At 41.2% G+C, this 19,856-nt stretch overlaps 1 pseudogene across 1 annotated transcript; it reads left to right on the top strand.

The window, feature by feature from the left end:
• The first annotated feature begins 7,595 nt into the window (after window positions 1–7,595).
• Window positions 7,596–18,831, top strand: LOC146384609 (uncharacterized; annotated as a pseudogene). The gene is made up of 4 exons (XR_014800895.1): window positions 7,596–17,071; window positions 17,229–17,381; window positions 17,667–17,756; window positions 17,849–18,831. The product of XR_014800895.1 is annotated as an uncharacterized LOC146384609 (transcript).
• Window positions 18,832–19,856: the final 1,025 nt, after the last annotated feature.

Raw genomic sequence — 19,856 nt, 5'->3', positions numbered from 1 at the left:
ATCACAGCTAGATCTTACTGGAAATGATAACAGTTCCAAAGTTCTCCTTATATAGACATCCGATACTACTTTCGAAACAAACAAGTTTGTGATATGTTGTGCAATTCTGTGAGACTGTGTGTCCAACCGAGAGATTGTCCTGAGACGACCTCCCTGTTCTTAGTACGTGCAGGAGTGAACGTGCGTACTTTCCATGACTCTCTATGTGCATGTTGGTGTGGGCCTGAATATGTGTGTAGGTGAATGTAGAAGGCCCTACTGGACCCACAGCTTCGAGAGGTGTGAATACAATGATATGGATACCATTTGCAACAGCTTAAGCAGATAGAAAGAATGATAGAGAACAACAATAGACTAATTAAAGTGATGATAATATGCATACATTAATATTTTGCTCAGATTACCATAGATATAATTCAGAGATTATTCTGTCAACTGGTTCAACAATGATGAATGATTGATCAATGATAGTTCTGATTATAAATTGTCACCATAAGAATACAAAATAAAATATCTCTTGTCCACACTCCTCCTCTTTGGCCATCGGCCAACCTTTACCAGAATTTGTTTCACTCCTCCGTCCAGGCGGCTTCTCGCAACGGCATCATATACCCCGGACCAGCTGAACCAGCTGAACCAGAGTCTAGGGCCCTGCTTACCAGTTTTACCAACACTCGCCTTACCAGAGGAATGAGACAACATCCGATCATCAATATACCTAGAAAAACTATAAGAGAAAACATGGCAGACATAAACACACCCTTCCATTGCCCAAAAACAGACGTGATCCAGTCTCCCAGCCCCGTGTTCACGCCTGATTGCTCATGCATGGTTCTAAATAACGTTTTCAGATTCTCAAGCGCCCGAGTGACCGTTCCGTCCGGAGCAGTATTGTTGGGAATAAAGGTGCAGCACATGTCACCAAACATTGCACATACTCCACCTCTCTCAGCCAACAACATGTCCAGAGCCATTCGATTCTGGACTCCCATTAAAGACGTCGGACCTAATTGTTCCCACCTGAGCCAACCTCGCGCTTGAATTTCCTCGACGACTCGATCGGTTTGGACTCTGGAGCGGATAGACCTCTGCGTCTGGGCAATTCACCTGTCTGCCAATAAACAAACAAACACATTATAACACTGATTATCCCCAACATCCCCGTTATTTTCCAATTTTCCCACAATTTCATGATCACTGTTCCCAGGCTCGTTTTACTTTTACTTCGTGATAAGAGTATAACGTTATGAGTATAAAAGTATGCGATTATCGTACAAAACTATTACGACTCCTTTAAACTATAAAATACTTTAGACTAGAGCCCTAGCCTATTAGGAGCCTGAAATGAATTAATGCTTGGTATGTCACGCTCCTCTTCTTTCTTCGTGTCCCCAGGTAGACTGCTGGGGAGAACCGCGGCACAGGGGGAGAGGATTATTCTGCCTCTATGTTCCCCCCCGTGTTACTTAGGGTGGAGCTTATCTCGAGTAAGCTCTCTTCCGGGGCCACCTCCTCTTGGGCCTTCCTGGCCTCCTCCCACATGTTGACTCCCTACTGAGGCCTGTACACGAACGTTACACATTTTCTCTAAAACAATCTCCTGCCAACCTGTAAGCTTGTGTAAAAACATCAGTCAGCAGTTACAGGTTAAGCTCATTTAACTCCCAGCTCCACCTGGAACCTGTATCCTGGAAAACAAATCTGCTAAATCAGACATCTTATTTATAACCAACTATAGAGCACGAGAGTGATAAAGTATTCAGCACAACAGACAAGTATCACGTTCAGGATTTCCCAAATCATTACATCACTATTATTGCTGCAATTTATTTTATCCCCAATTTAATCAGTGACTTCCCTTAAGCAATGTCACTCCACTTGCTTTATCCCTACGAACCCCATATTAAACTGTTCCATAGAAACTGCATCCCTTATTTGTTTTCTCATGTCACTTGTCTGTTTTCTACTGAATCCTCCACATGCCAAAACAAACATTAGCAAACCACATTTGACCATCTCGGGTTAGGCGTCAGCCATCCACATTCCAGAGGTCCTGTAAAACATTTCCTGTAAAAAGAATCACCCTGTTTCAAAAGAAGAAAATGCAAATGTTAACGCTGCGCAGGTGTGTACACACTTTCTCACAGTTATCTCTGTGAGCACCACAACACAAACCCCTGAACAACCACCCTGGTAGGTTCACGAACACCGAAAGTAGTATTTAACAGTTGAATCGTCATGCAACCTCAGATGTCGCTGTCATCTATCTGCTCCTGTAAAAAGAAACACACCTAAATTCATCCACCCTTTTTTCCTATCTAGGTGGAGGTTAACCTTGAGTCGTGGTCAAGTCCTGTCAGCTTTTACCAGTCAGTCAGTTTGTTTGTTTCATTTCCAGTCATTCATTCATTCATTCATTCATTGCTGATAGTGGAAACCATCGCCGCATTTAGATTTCCGCCCTCAGCAAAATGACGTCATTTCAAAAAGAAAAACAAGAACTTTAGATCGGATTACCTCGCTGAATCCTTTTTAGGCAGGGACCCTTTCTAATTGTCCCAATAAGTGGCTTTCTCCAGAGCCCATTTTAATGTGGAGAAACTCACTTGCAACAATTTTCTCGCCGACGTGTAATGCTTGTAATTTCCAATGTGCAGATCTGCTTAAAGAAAAGACTCTCAAACAAAAATCAGTGCACTGTTCAAAATATAAAACAAAAATCAACAGTAAAACTTTAAAAGAACCCCTACTAAGAGCTTAGTAAAAGAATGCAACTTAGTCTTTCTGAAAGACACACACTGTATAAATCTCCGAATGCAATATCTGTGCTGTAAATTATATTATTAATGCAATGGTGATGATGATTATTATTTAGCAATAGCAGTAAAATAATTTCCCTGCTCCACACTCCCTCTCTCGCCCTCTGGAACACCAGAGGTCGCAATACATTGTGTCCTCGCTCTGACCCTCTCTCGTGGTCCAGAGATCTTCTGCAAAGGAAACAAAACCCCATTTCCCCTCTAATCAATTGAGTTTAAGCATATAAGCAATTACTCCTGCATAAATTTGATCATAGCTAAATGCTGCCTAGACACAACTCCTGTGTGTTAACACTAACTTCCCTTTACCCTCACATTTCCTATGTTATAACCTGTTTTGATATAACTCTTTTTATTTCATTTTGCTCCTTTTAATGTAAAAATACCTTCTAATTCTAATTTATCAGACGTAACCAAAATATATGCTTTCCTTCCTCTTTGGTCCGTCTTTAAGTTCAGTTAAAAGCTAAACGAATTTCAGGCCTTTTGCCTGGAATCAATACTCTCATGTGTGTTTCTGGACTCTGTGTCTGTAAGCGTGTGCAATCCCTCAATAACTCATATCCTCCTCACAGTAGATTGGCCAATCATAGCGCTAGCCAAAAGCTCGTGACCCTCAAGAGACGAATTGAGCCACAACTCCTTTAAAGGCACAGAATGCAATATGTATAAAAATCATTTCTACTTATAAGCTCTCCCCTTTATCCTAAAAATAAATCTATGTAATATCTGTATGTGTAAGCCTACATTATAACCACTACTTCCTTTGTCAACGTGTCCCACAATTTCCCTCTAAAATTTGTACACAGCTTTAAAACAGTGGCATTGTATCTTCTAAACCGGATTCAGTTCACTTTAATCCTTTAACCTTAACATAAAAATAACAGTTTCTGTTTACCATATCCAAATGACCAAAAAAACCCAAAAGTCAGAGAATGATCCTAAATTCTTTAACAATTAAATTATTAAACCCTAAATTCCCCCTTTATTTTGACACACATTCACTGACCTGTAATCACACCATATTTTGCTAATAGTGGAGCCTCCCGCGTCAGATTCTCCACCCTCAGCAAAATGAGCTCATTCATTTTTTATTTTCGATAGGAAACTAATTCCTTATGTTTTGGACTGGATTGAATCGCTACAATCCTTTTCGACAGGGACTTACGACCTGATCGGATCCCCACAGGTAGCTTTCCCCTTGGCCAGTTGTAATCTGGAAAGCCCACCTTATATTTGCTCTTCCCGAGAATTTATCAGCGCTGTTATCCACTGTTACAGGCCTGCTTAGAACAAAAATGAGGAATAAAAAGAGAGCTGATTATTAGCTCATGAAAACACAAAACAAAATCACCTGACAGGTTTTCTCTAAGTGCACTGTTACAAAAATAATGGGCCCCTCTCAGACATGTCCATGTTTCCTAAAACTCCCTCTATTAAAAACAAAAACAACAACAACCCGAACCTCACTGACAGAATCACCCCATCACCACAACCTCAACAACCTTACACACACAAATATTGACCCCGCAGTCCTGACACTCCCGGGTCAACTCACATAATTACACCTCCTCAATACACCGAAAGTCTTGTTAAAACCACACAATTTGCACACAACAATCACCCCCTTACAACATATAATCACCAAACTATAAGTTTCCTATGCAAATCTGCACTCCTCTTCTGTCTGCTATGCTTAAAACTACTTTAATCACTTTTTCTTTGTTCATAACTCACTCCCTTTGTCAAATAGCTTCTTTGAATTTCCTCTACTTCAAACTCAAATGTATTCTATTAAACATTCACACCATTCTATCACTCATAGAAACAGCAAGCTGTTCTTCATTGCGTATGTTTGTGTTCGTAGCCAGGTTTAATCAATGTCTATGCATTAATCATTATGAGCTTGTCCTTGTAAGGCTAATGCATCTTCTGCTTGTGTATGTGAATTTGCATATGTTGCTTTTGCAGTGTTTCAGACTCCTGCACATTTCTCCACTTAAGCCGTCAGTTTTCCTACCCAAATTTGCTAACCCAAATTTTAAGTTCCCACCTTATTAACAGCATTCCTGGTCCTCAGCCAGAAGTTAGGGCCCACTTGTCAGGTCTATGGAGACATGGCGCTGTGGACAATTCAACCAGAAACTTGCCTTATCATATCCAGTCAAGTTAACCTATAGGTTTCTTCCGACCGCTGCACGTGGAGAATTGATCCAGGTCTGTTTCGCCCCTGAAGAAACACAACTGAGACATTTTATTATTATCGTGAGTACTTAAACTACCCGTTTCCCTCTCTCCGGTCAGAAATACCAGCTTATGTCATGTGTATAAGTGTAAGCAGGTCTTCATTGCTTTTCCTATGTATTTTGTTAATGTTCAGTGAGTGTAAGCTGCTTTCTTCATTGCCTCTGTATGTTATAATCAGGTTTAATTCATACATCATTTCACTGATTTCTTAATTCAAAACTATCTCACTTCTGATTCTTTCCAGAAATAATTTCACATGTAACACTTTGTGTATGTGTGTTTTCCATTCATTCACGTAATTGTCAGTTATTTTCTTTCTTCATTTTCCCTTTTTTCTGGTGGACATCTCTAAACACCATCATGAGTTCAGGGTTTCATTTCAATCCAATTATACCCTGTATTCTTGCAGTCGAACTCGTCCGGCTTCACCTCTCACTGGTCCCCGTCCTCTTTTCTCAGTGTCCTTTTGTTGTCTTGAAGTCTCCAGCAAACACAGTCCGTTTCTTCTCTGTTTCTCTTCAGTATTTTCCTTTTGGATTAAGTCCCAGCCTGAGTTTTCCTTTGAAAGAAGCCTCTAGTGTCCATTCTTATATTTCAGTACATAACTGAAACCAATTTAGTCGAGGAGGGTAAGAACAGCCTGCACTTTCGCCGTCCATGTTTCATCACGTGGTTTCTTCTTCTCTGTTGATCCTTTCAGTCGTCTCTTTCAAGATTACTCCAAGCATGGCAAATCTGACAATCAGTGTCCAGTGCTTTCCCACCGTTCAACTGTCCAGCCTGTCATTCACAGTGCACGTTTCCATCTCGTAGTTCCCTCCATGCTGCTGGTCCCATCAGTTTGGTTTCAGTGTTAACGGTTCAGTTGCACTATCTTTTGCCTGCTATTAATTCTTCCCAAATCCACGCTGTTCTGTTGGTCTTCATCAGAAGATTAACTGTCCTTTGAGCTTCTCCTCAGGATGGGGACAAGTGGGAGGTCAAGCTGTAAAATTTTAAACCAAACTTTGGCTTGTTTTCTCCCAATTATGTTAATCTATGGTTTTGCTGCTATGCTCACAATTCTAGGTTGAGAAAAGTCCACCTTTATCTATTTGGGGCCTATATATATTGACACACTAAACCATAGCATTAATATCATTTTCATTTCTTTCCTTAAAGCCTCCATTGCTTCATGTGGCCAGAGTCTGCCTCTTCTGTTTTTTTTCTCTGGGTGCTCACTCCTTATATGGGCATGCAAACTTCCTGTCACACACACACACACAGCCCCCACCTTTTCTTTCTTTCAGGAACACAGAGCCACGCGGCTCTCATGCACTTCACCAAGCCCCCCTCTCTGCAGCTTCTTGAGACAGAGAGAGAGAGACGCTTTTCCTTTTTTTCTCTACCACAAACAAAAGCAAGCCTGTACATGCAAGCTTTTAAACAATATAAGCGCTCTCAATGTAATTTACACTTTATTTACATACACGGGTAATTTACATGCACGGGTAATTTACATTCTATTTACATACACGGGTAATTTACATTCTATTTACATACACGGGCCCGTATAAACGTATGAAAACACCATATGCCAGAACAACTTATCTTCTTCATTTCTCTACCGGTGTTCCTAAGTTTTACCGACTAATTTAAAAGCATCTTTCAGCCCAGGGCCGCGCCTTGCTAATCAATTAAACCCGCTTCGAGGACGCCCCCGCCGAAAGCGGTCAGATTCCTAAGCCCTACTTAATTTATAACTGCTTCCCGCCAGGCAACAAGGACCTCCACCAGCCACGTGAAATATCACAGTTCACGCTTTTGGCTTTACTTAAAGTTCACAAGTCCCCGACGTTGAATAGTCGCAGCCGGGTCGCACCCTGTCAATCAAACAGCGCAGTAAGGAAAGTGATCCCCTTGATCACTTTAGTTTTTAAGGGGGGCTCGAAATCCCCCGGGTACCACCCGAGCTTTTAACCTGACCGTGCGTCCACGATCAGGGGTCGCCGCCACACGCTGAGCAACTGCACTCTTAGGGGCCGCGCCCCAGTCCTAAGACAATTTATTCAAGTGTATTATAAGCATCACTCCCGGGTCTTAGCCCGCGGTTATTTCGACGCCCGAACCGCGTTCTGCTGATCAATCAGACCGAATACCCTAAACTACTGGTTGGCTGGCTGGCCTCCCCAGTCAACCCTCATCACTTTAAACACACACCGTATTGACTTAAACACATAACCTCTTAACTCAAAATTCACCCCCAAAATAAACAGCAATAAATTTAGTCAGTCCAATATTCCCCAAACTTTTATCACTAATTACCCCAAAATCACCACGGACACAGACCAGAAGCTCTACTGAGTGAACATTTAATTTAGCTTAATTTCCAATTTAGCACCTTTGGATATTTCTTGAATCAACAGGTGGTGCTTACCTCCTATTTCGGGGCCCATCACTCAGTCGACCTCCTGACTGTCCGTCTGTTTGACACCACTATACCTCAGCCAAACTCCATTTGTCCCTCCTCAAACCGGGTTTCGGCACCAAGACTGTCACGGTTCGATTTTTTGGGGAAGAGACATACGACTGGAAGTCCATAGTGGGTCAACACAAATTATTTTATTAAAACACACAGTACAGTGTGAGAAGAAACTTGCAACAGCCACCCTACAATCTTCCAATCTCCCTCGAGCAGACCGCTCCCCATCCTTATATTACCCTGATGACATCACAGCTAGATCTTACTGGAAATGATAACAGTTCCAAAGTTCTCCTTATATAGACATCCGATACTACTTTCGAAACAAACAAGTTTGTGATATGTTGTGCAATTCTGTGAGACTGTGTGTCCAACCGAGAGATTGTCCTGAGACGACCTCCCTGTTCTTAGTACGTGCAGGAGTGAACGTGCGTACTTTCCATGACTCTCTATGTGCATGTTGGTGTGGGCCTGAATATGTGTGTAGGTGAATGTAGAAGGCCCTACTGGACCCACAGCTTCGAGAGGTGTGAATACAATGATATGGATACCATTTGCAACAGCTTAAGCAGATAGAAAGAATGATAGAGAACAACAATAGACTAATTAAAGTGATGATAATATGCATACATTAATATTTTGCTCAGATTACCATAGATATAATTCAGAGATTATTCTGTCAACTGGTTCAACAATGATGAATGATTGATCCATGATAGTTCTGATTATAAATTGTCACCATAAGAATACAAAATAAAATATCTCTTGTCCACAATCCCAATCCAGGGTCTGCAGCCTTAAAGGCCGCATTTTAAGGCCGATTACGTCACAGCGACGCGACGAAGGCTGTCCCAATTCAAAGGCTGCTCGAAATGCGGCCCTCAAATGTGTCCTTCATTTCCCTGAATTTTAAGGCTGTGGCGGTGTAGACTTCGTGGTCCAACATATCCCACAATTCATAGCCGGCAGAAGCGGAGCGGCCGAAGAGTAAACTGTTAAAAGTAAGTACTGAATATTATGTCACTTATTTATGTGAAAATGTTTAATAATGAGGAACATTAAAACTACATTACTGTTACTGTTGGCCACATGTCGGCAAAGTTATGTGACATTAGCGATGTTTGTACTCCCTGCTGTAATAACTAATCATGATTAATATAATAACTATAATATTGGCCATATTATATTTACATTACCACAGTGAGATGACTTTAGTCTCATGACCAACATTAGCTAATTGTTATTTACTAGCTAATCTTAAATGACTGTTCAGTACAGAAATGAAGCCCAACAATCATGTTTTACAGTCCTGTGGTCTCAGCCTCAGATACTCATCAAATCACACACAGCTCGTGTAGAAACAAACAACCAAATGAACAAAAGATGTTCTCCTTCATTTCTGTCAAACAAAGCTGTATGACACGTTTCCAGATGTTAGTATCATGGTTGCTAGGCAACCTGGGCAGCGCGACGGAGGCTAGACCGCCCATTTCACAAGCCTCGCACTTCCGGCCTTAGCGGTCTTTGAGGACTTTAAGGCTGCAGACCCTGAATTGGGATACAGACTCTGTCTGTCTCATCACGGTCACCTAAATGCACAGTAATGGCAGGTTTTGTAATAAGGCAGATCGCGCTAACATAATATGCACTGTTAGTTGATTATTTACCTGCCGCATTAACGGGAGAGGACGTGCAAACGTTACCGCTGCTGCTGGGTTGAGATTCACGAGTCCGGAGCGGAATTAAAAACACGACATTCATTTAAGGTCACCGCGTGTTTTGTGAGCAAATGCTTTTGCACATTCGTAGTGTTTCCTCCCTTAAATGAAGTATCTACTTTGCAAGTATTGCAAGTTGCCCTGTTGTCATCCGTTCTCGTAAAGTATGACCAAACTTTTGAGCGTTTGAGGCGCCGTGTTTCCTGCCAGGTAAATGACGCTCCGCAACGTGGTGACGTCATTCGGGGCGACTGGAATCGATAAGGGAATCGTTTGCAAAAATGGCAAACAACTCCAAGGAACTGAAACAGTGGGAACCGGTTCTCAACAAGAACCGGGTTTCGATACCCATCCCTAGGAAGAGGGCAAACACTCACCATCAGTTATTTTCTCCTGCTTATCCAGAGCTGGGACATAGTGGGGTATTCCAGGTTTTTTCCAAGGAACATTTTCTAACTAGTTCCTTCTAAAAGTTGTTGAGATGCCTCCTGGCCTGATGAGATATTGAATCCCTGCAGCGTGCTCAGGATCTAGTCTGGAATCTCTTCCTAACTTCAAAGCAAAGTGCCCATTAGGTATCCTGATCATCCTGACCAAGTGCACCGACCAACCCACCAAACCACATGTCCAGGATGGTGAACACATCTGAAGTCTGGAGCACAGATTGACCCATAAACTTATAGCTTTGCCACCACTTGGAGGTGAGTTGGATGAGATGGTGGAGAAGGCTTCCAGACACAGATCTGTAGCGAGAGTGAAGCGTGAGGGTCTTTGTGGTCTTCATTATAAGGAGAATCTGGGAAAAGACTTTCAGCTAGCCTCAAAAAAGTCTGTCAGGATGGGGAAGACGACTTTGAGGAGTTCCTGAACCTGACCGTGACATTCTCAGGCTGAAGTGGTTGATGTCTGATGTCTCTGATCTAACTCCTGCAGTTACTCTGGTAGATAAGAAGCTCTGGTAAGAGTTTCACTGATCAGTAGCTTTGCTGCCCAAAACTTCTCAGACAATACTGCAACAACTTCTTCTTTCAGCTGCTTCCTTTTCATCTCACCCAACTGAAAATAATTATATATTTTATATAAAGTATAGATATATATCTCTGATTTATCAAATCTGAAAATGGTTTAAAACTGCTTTCTGGCGTCTCACAGCCTGATTATTCAAATTCAAAAGTCTTGTTTGATCAGTTCACCTGGTGCAGCTCTTTTCTCTCCGACATCTCCAACCACCGCATCCAATCACACTTGAGTTTCAAAAGCAACCTCACACATGTTCCTCATTGTCCAAAAGGACTTAAAGTGTCTCTGGTTTGAGGTCACAGCAGATGGAGGCGTCCATACAGACGCTCTTTCCACAGGGAAGTTTGTGTCTGCTCCGAGTCGCAGCAGCAGAATGAAAACCGAGTGTATGAGAGAGGCTGCATCTGTGCGAGCTCCCAGTCATACGAGCCATGCAGACACAGAGCGATCACTGAGATAACAAATGATGAACTGAAAAATTTGAAAGCTGTGTTGAAAAATAGAATATTTTAGATAAGCGCTGAAGCTTTTTTTCTTTCTTTATCCTCAGCTGTGACAGAAATAAGAGTTCATTATCTCCACATGTTACTGTCTGGTTGGATAAAATTGTCCCTTTTTGACGTTAAAGCCTCTAGCTCTAACATTAAAGTGCCATTATTCCAATTCATGTCGAATAAGGGTTCGAGGAGCCATATCTGTGCCACACTCCCATCAATAAATCTTCTTTTTGCATTCTTCATGAGCTCTAATACAATATTGCGGGAGATAATCTTCATAATGTGGCTCATATGTATGTCTGACTCATATTCGGTCCCTGATATTTAAACGTGGTGCGGTCCTCGCCCTCGGGCTTTCTTCTCTCCATGAAAGAGTTCTGGGAGTAAAAACCGTCTTCCAGGCCCGGTTACCCTCATTTATCTGTGCGCTGCGTGACCTCATCTGACATTAGATGTTGCTTTGACCTCTTCTCAGCACAGAATCCAACCTCCACCATCCTTTTTCATGACTAGCTAACGGCACGTGCAAAAGGACGCCACACTTTTAACCATAAAAACACAGGCTAAGGAAAGCTAAGCTAATGATGACGTGCTTTAGGCCAAAAGAAGTTTGATTACCTTTCTTCTGGTCTCAGTCACTAGTTTCACGTCTGAATACAACATTCAGAGAGGAGGTTGTAACAGAGTAAGCTTTAGCTCGTTCCCACTTTATGAGCCTGCAGTGTCCTGAGGTGGATGCATGTCCATCATCTCCATCCTCATTTGTCAAATTTGGTTTCATTAAATCAAGTGCATCAAATGGAGGAATTAAAGCTCCAAAACTATCGATTTATTGGTGAGTCTGCCGTCCTACCCTCACCACAAGCTGTGAGCAGTGACAGAACGAGGCCGAAGATGGACGTGAGCTCCTGCTGAAGACTCACGGCTAGTTTTGACTTCTGAGGTGAATCTTTGTAGAGCCCAGCTCTTTACAGACTTCACCTTAACCCAAGTGGCTGATATCGCTGCCAACATGTCTGCTTGTGCTGGATCATCATGTGTTCATCACCATGTGGTCGTGTCCCAGGGTTTCATAAGAAGTGCCAGCCACGAGCGCCGACTCTTTGCTGCGGCTGACATTTTTGTCCCTCAAATTTTTCACTTCTTTTGCACATCCCCTCACATCTGATCCGATAGTTTCTGGAATCTCCATCCATGAGGCAATGGTTATTATTCCCTGACTGATACATTGAAAAGGAGGAATTATGGCACCAAACACACCAAGGACAGTAACTGTGGGCTGCTTTGATGTTACATGTACTTGCATTTCAGAGGTGCACGTCAGGTTACAGAGTGGGTTTTCAGAAGAGTCTGTGGTTACAGCGTGTACACGGAGTAAATCCCCTGTTAGAGGAAGGGTATAGAGAGTAGAGGCATAATCAAGCACACTGAGAGGAGCAAGCTGGGGTGGCTCCTGGACACGGCACCCAGACACCCAGAAGGTGTCCAGGAGCCATAGCCAACCTGGTGGATACCAGAGCAGACCCAGGACAGACTCTCAGCTTGAAAACAGCTGGATGGTTGAATTTATTGTGGTCATTACAGTGGAAAAGAAGTCAGCTGTAGCCACAAATTAGACACGGAGGACAAACCTAAAGTCTTGGGCTCAGGAGTCAAGGTTTACTTTATACTCGAGGTTTCAGTGACGCACGCAGGTCTTTAGCTGTTATCAGAGCTGTATTTACCTACAGGTCAGCCAGGTGAGAGCTGAGAACTTCTTTTAGTATAAAGTTCACAAGTTTATAATAAAATTGTGTTTCATTTTACAGATGTGCAAATAACAGTGATGTTTACACCTCAGTGGTGCAAAATGATTGATAACAACTGGAAATATGATGTTTCTACATCTCGCACTCACAGGCAGATTGAGCTCTGGATTTTTTCGTTTTTGCAGGCTCCTGGTGCTCTGTTAGTGCGATACACAAACATGTGAAATAAGGTCTGATTGTGCCTCCTGTCATTCTCACTGGATGGTAAATAAGGCCTGTTCTGGGTCTGTATGAAAACTAGGACGTGCTCCTTATTTTAGGCCAAGTTTAAAAAGCTGTGTGTGTATCCACTAAACTGTCTTTGTTTCCTTTTGTTTAAGAGATTTAAACTTTTTTAGCTCCGTTTTTCCTCCTTGGAGACAAAAGGAACAGAAAAATCCTCTTTTCCTTCAGTCAAACAGGTGTAGCTGTTGATGACATCGTTTGAACACCTTTTACATAATCAGCAAAATAGATTTGTCACACCTACTGCTCAAGACTGAACACATGCTGGATGCATCTATTACAGTCAATAAGTGCTCAGACTAGCTTAGCATAAAGATGGGAAACGACTGCTGTGAGTGGAGACGAGGTGAGCAGAGTGGAAAAAATACTCGATAGCATCATGAATCTTTCTCAGCTGGTTGCTTGCTTTATGGCTATATTTTGTATTACGAGTTGTCTGAAGTGTTGCTCATGCAGATGAGGCAGGATTTGCATAAAAACATGCACACATTTGGATAGTTTCAAAATTCTGCTTTTGAATTTTTATCCAGAACAAGTGAATTTTTAGGAATCAGACATTTAATAATTCAGATATATGAACAAAACTCTCTGCATAAAATGAACATCAATGGATGGAACAGGCCCGAATACACACACACCTCCACGAATATTTGGTTAAACTTTAAAGTTGCACCTCAGCCGGATGCTTTTGGTACCCATCGACGAGCTTCTGGCTTCTTCTTGGCAGAAAGCCATTTTAATGCAAAGCTGCTTTATCCAAAACCAGTTCTGATGTGTGTTTGGGATCATTGTCCTGCTGGAACACTTGATTGTGTCCACGTTTCAATTTCCCAGCTGCTGATCTGAGGTATAATTGACGATTTTGGAGTCCGTCCTCGTTCATCACTCCATCCACTTTGTCTAATGTACCAGAACCACGGCCCAGAGCGTGATGCTACCACCACCATGCTTCACAGCTGCAGTGCTCTCAGGGTTGAAAGCCTCACCTTTACTCTTCCGAACAGCTCCATCTTTGTCTTGTTGAACCATCAAACTTTTCTCCGTTTGGCTTTTCCACGTGGGCAGCTGTGCCAGCAGATTCCAGTCCAGAGCAGGCTTGATCCTGGGTTGTTCCTGAACAACCCAGTTGTCTAGAAATGGGTCTGGATTGGCCTTCCCAAAGCCCGGAACTCAACCCTGTTTATGGACTGTGCTTAAAAGCCACGTCTGTGCCAGGAAACCAACCCATATAAATTGACTGTACCAACTGTGCCGTCAGCAGCAAACACAGATTTGATGTTTCTCACTGAGAGGGGACACACAGCGGAGGATGAGGGTCCGCCAGCGTCCAGTATAAGATGAAGAAGGATTCTTTTCCTCTTTGAATCATGCAAAGCTGCTCTCTCTCCATTGCTTTGAATAACTTTTGTTTTGCTTTTCTTACTTTAGTATGAACACAAATAAAGAGTCGCCTCCTACACACACAAAGCCTACACGCACTTGCATGGATACGGTGAACATACTGTGAGCACCAGCCAACGCACACATTCAAAAATACAGTAACAAAGAATTATTGTTACACACCTACACACAGACACACACACACACACACGCATTACTGATTAATCTGCCAGTTAAATTCATTTATCAGTTGTGCAGTTTGTACGTTTCCAGGAGCTCCAGAGGACGTGAATCCCACACAAAGATTCGGTGAGTTGCAGTATTAAAAACAGCAACACAGAGCCGGTTGCATATAAATTCTCCCGGGGGTTTCATACAGAGACTGCGCTGTTTGTTCCTGGGACTCGGACCCTCCGTGGGCCCCCCCCCAACGATTACCAATTCATGAAGTGTGATCACTCAGAGGCGTCATGACAGCAGAGCTTCTGCTTAAAGATGCAGGTCAGCGGCTCCTGAACCCGCCCGTCCTCTGGGACTCATCCTCCGTCGTCATTATGGATTCTGATATCTACCATCATCTGACATATGACACACACACACACACACAGAGGAAACCAGGGAGTGTGTCCAGCCCCTGAGGCCCTCAGCGAAGCTCTCCACACTGAAAAAATGGGAATTGGCAGGCTTTTGAATTTGCACAAATGAATTTAGTTAATGCTACACAAGCCTTTCATGTTTCTCTTATTTACATGATTAAATAAAGTACCATTTACTTGATTATAAACAATACTGAGACTACTCATTTTTCTTGCATTGATTTAAAGTGACTAAATTAGAATACTAAAACCATTGTAATCATGTTTGACCACAACCGGAAATGATGCAATATATTCAAAGACAACAACTAAATATGATTGGATAATAAGACCTAGAGTCTTATCCAATAAGACAACAACATAATTTAAGGAGAGCGCAATTGACCGCCAGATTCTGGAAGACTGTTTAGCCACATGCAACCTTTGGCACTGAGTCAGGCATACTGAGAAGGTAAGTAATTTAAATACATTTGTTTTAGTTGGGTACGTTTTCACAGCATTGTTGTAGTGCATGCTATATGAAACGTAATCTGTAATCCATCTACATGTTGTTTTTACAGTGCTAGCTAAAGTTGGTATTAGCTTTGTGGCTAAAGCTGAAAAATAGTAACAAATTGCACATAGTCCTGAGAAAACAGCTGTTGTCGGTCAGATATGGAATGTATGCATGTGACAGAGAGCACTGACATTTTTGATGGCTTAGCAAGTTAAAACGTCACTGAGAGAGCGCAATAGTGTTTGTGTTACTCTTGCTAGTTATGGCTACAGCGGCTAATTAGTCTGGCTGTGACTGTCAGAGTTTAAGAAGCTGGGAGCCCCACAGTGCCATACCTTAATTCTTGCTGCTGACACGCACTCACGTTATAATAAGGATCCTGCCACCTTAGACGTGGGTTTAAGAACCTGTGCCCATAAATGCCAAATCATTTTTCCATTTAGTCATTGTTTTAGGTGAAGTGTCACTTACTTGAATATTCTATTGGTCAAGCCCAAATAATACAGCAGATATCTACAAGGAGATACGTTTGTTCAACAGAGTGTCTTATTAAGTGATGTATTGTGAATTTTCCTAACAAAAATTAGGACCCCCCCCCCTTTTTTTTCTACTTTGTGTAGAACATATGTGAGCTGCTTCTCAAAACATTATGTATAAATGAGAGAAAGATTGGTACTTTAAAGAAACCATTGATGCTCTTCTGGACTGGAATACCTTTTTTCAATTAAAATTAATGTTTTTTGTGATGGTGGAATTTTTACCTTTATGATTACAGAAGTCAAAACATCAGATGATTATAGCTTACCATCTAAACTCCCCATCTCTTGGCAAGTCTGAATTAGAGGTCTCAGCTGTATCGGCCTTTCTAGTGGATTTGCTTAAAGAGGAGATAGCTTAAGTCATTAGGTATATGTTCCCTGACATTCTAGAGGTCAACCTTGCACAGTGTGTGACATTAAAGGGCATAACTTATAGAAAGGGAATGGTACTGGCCCAAAGGGCAGCAGGTGGATTGCCAGAATACTGAAAAACCATATCTGCATTGTACCACAGCATATTCTACATTGTCAGAGAGCTTGGTGGCTGGTACAGAGAGCACGGCAGAGCTTTTGAGCTCAGCCCAGTATCCACAAGAATATTCACTCTCGCTTCACTCTGTGAACTCCTTGATACTTATCCATTGGTTGACTATGAGATTGGATCAGTCCACATTGTGACTTTAAAAAGGCATATAGAAATAAAAGGTGTTCATATAAGTGTAATAGGTTCAGTCTCATGTATTTCATTAGATAAATTCTTCTTTTTTTATGTCTGATCTTTATAACTTTGACTATTGGGTATGGATAGCTTTATGAAAACTAAACTGAAATGATTCTTTCTGAATATGTAATTCTTTTTTGCCTACAGAGTCCTATGGGGAGTGCTATGGTCCTAAAGACTGTTTTGGCTGACGGAACCTGTCGAAGGCTCACTCTCTAATGGAGCGCCTGAATCAACTGAGGATCTCATCGTTGAAGTCAAGAGACAGTGTTGTCTTCAGGGCAGTTTCAGACTTCGGTTTATGGATTCCTTGTTTGGGAATGGGTTTCTTAACCTTACCTGAGTTTCAGAAGTAGCAGACAAAGGGACTCTTAAAGCTATTGACATGTCAAAGCCCACCACATGGACATAAAAAAGAGTAACAGAGTTGGTGAAACTCAAGATGGAAAAGACTTTTTCATACAGAAGACATGAAGTTGTTCATGATGCACCAATGGTGGAGGCTTTCATGGCAAGATGGCCTGATCTATTTGATTTCCATGAGGTAAGGTTTGCCTCATACACGGAGTTCTTGTGGTATTAGCCTAAAATGGTTAAGGCACAGTTGTTATTTGACAGCCCATTTCTTCAGCATGAGTGATTGCAGCCTTCTTCCAGGTATTAAACCTTTGAAGCTCATTCCTCTGTGCTCATGTTTTCAGATCAACACTGAGTTTAAGAGAATTGCCACCATCCCCCCTCAAACAAAGTTCGTGGCTCAGCTGGCTCTCCACTTGGACAACCTGGTGAAGTTGGTCAACAGAAGAGGAGAGTTTGGACTAATACTGAAAAGAATTGTGGCATAAATGGATAATGTAAGTGATAAAGCCTCAACATTCACTTAACATGATCCTCTTTGGATGAAACTTTATAATTGTGGAAGATTTCAAATGTTTTCCCATGATAAATTCTCTCATTTTGTATTTTTACATCTGCTTGTTTTTTAACCTTCACTTTGTCAACTTATTATTAATTGCCAGTAAACCTATTATTAATTTGTGTGCCTTTACTTTAAAAACATTCATGTAAAGTACACTATTAAAACTTAAATGAAGGACAAGGGCTGAATGAAGATGCTAATTACATACATTTCATTTCAGTGTAAAGATGTTGATGCTGGACGTGAGTGTGTCAAGGGAGTGTGTATCTACATGGGTGAAGACCCTGGCATGCTTATCTGGGAGTATGTGGTATGTACTTGTCTTTTTTTTTTTCGGACTTTCCACAGTGTGTCATATTACTTACTTGGCATGAAATGACTAACATGGCTTCTCTTTTACAGGGCATGGAAGAACGTGCCATCAGTGAGACTGTTGAAGACACCACTGTTTGAATTTATCTTCTTAAAGAGCAAGCTTCAGCAGATGAACAAGAGTTGTCCTTGCAGGCATCAGGGTGGCGAAGAATTTGGATAATGTAGCATTTGCTGTGATAATGCTATTTGGACTCATGTATGCATTAAACCTTGCCTACCCTGCTGATCTCCGCTACACCTTTGAGGTTTTCCAGAAGGTTTTCATGGAACTGGATGGAGCTAAACTCTCTAAAGTTCTTGCTTTCAAAAACCATCTGTTTCATTGAGAAGTCAAAGACTGCACTTCTGCAATTCTTTGCAGTTTTTCATTTTGTGTTCAGTAACGTTATACTGCTTATGTTTTTATTGCTTCCCCCCCATGTGACTGCAATGCAGGATGATTTTTCCTTTTGATATCATGTTGTAAGAAATTTTTACTGACGATTTTTAGCAATATGTTCTGAGTCAACCTTAATGTCCTGCTTACATGTTTGAAAGGAAGATTAAGATTCATGTAGGTGTTTGGTATTAGTTATGTAACAATGTCATTTAAGGCTAAACTTAGTTGAAATCTTGTACAGGTAAATACTTGTACAGAAGCTGAAACTGTTGTCAAATAATACACAAGTTATATTTGTGTAAATCTGTTTATTCATAAAAGCGTGTTGCTTTTTTTCAGGTAGTCTTAATTTAGTTTAAATTTTCAATTGTGTAATCAATGCAAATGTTATATGTAAGAGACGACAGGATCATCTATAAGCATTTTCTTTTATTTGCTGCTAAGGTCAGTTTTTTGTGAAATATTTGCAACTCAAACTAACTTTTTCTTTTAGTTATTTCTGCAGGCTATCTTTAAAAAATGTGTTAACAAGTTTATATGGATGTGATTTTGGACTTGTTCATGGCAGAATTGCTGCTTTCACTGCTGTTACAGTTTAATAAAGGTGAATTGTTCAGTAGCACTCACAGTCTTTGCCTTTTTTGTCAATAACGATCAGTTAATTGTTCAATTGAAAAAAATTAAGTAGGATTTAAAGCCATAATTTGTGTTGCAGGAACATAATTGCAATGTGTTTACATTACACAATATCATTGCGTACCACTGGCAAATAAAAATAAGTTGGTGTTAAACATTAAAATATATTGACATTATGCAATACATTGATATTATGATAACAGGTTAATATTAGTACATCAAACATGATTTTTTAAAGTAATCTGATGTGAATAAAACACTTTGATTTGACAAACATTAATTACTTGAGGGAAAGTGTAAAATTAAGTCAGTCATTCTTATTCATATTACGTGGGACCGATGTACACAATACAATCAAGTAAATTGAAAGAACTTTTTTTTTCAGTGCAGAGGAGGAAGAGGAGGGATGAGCAAGAGGAGCGGAGCTGCAGGTCGTGGAGTTCAGGCGACACTCGGTGAGGTTTGTGAGAAGATGAGAATCGGCTCTTATTGTCACACCCCGAAACACAAACTGCACGCGGAGCCGAGGCCAGAAAATTAATTTCTATTGAGCGGCTGCAGCAGGATGACATTCATCTCATCCTGCTGCTCTTCCGACACGTCTCGCTTTGTGTCCTCCTGCTCTCATGTTTTACTCGTATTAATATACATAATGAGTCTGAAGTTGTCTTTATTGGCCGCTGAGAGTCAGAGACCTTAAACAGAAGCTCTTAACGGGTGAATTCATAAGAGCTCATTTATGAAGCTGAAATTGCAGTTTAATGAGACTGTTCCTGTATGAACCGTCTTTTTAATTCTGATTCATTTCACAGGAAGCAAAGTGTGTTTCCTTCCTCTGTGTCGACTGCAGTGATGTTAAAACAAGGCGTGGACACAAAATATTTTATACTCCGGATGTATCGATACCATAGACTGTATATAAAAGATGGACGTGCTCATTGTCATACCACCTGTTCTTAAAAATGATATTTGATCACTCGGCTGCAACATAATTGTGTAAAACCGTTACTTTATTATTGG

The sequence above is a fragment of the Perissodus microlepis genome, chromosome 7 (assembly GCF_051167445.1).
Source record: "Perissodus microlepis isolate ML-2025 ecotype Zambia chromosome 7, ASM5116744v1, whole genome shotgun sequence".
NCBI lineage: Eukaryota > Metazoa > Chordata > Actinopteri > Cichliformes > Cichlidae > Perissodus > Perissodus microlepis.
This window is presented reverse-complemented; position numbering and strand designations above follow the sequence as displayed.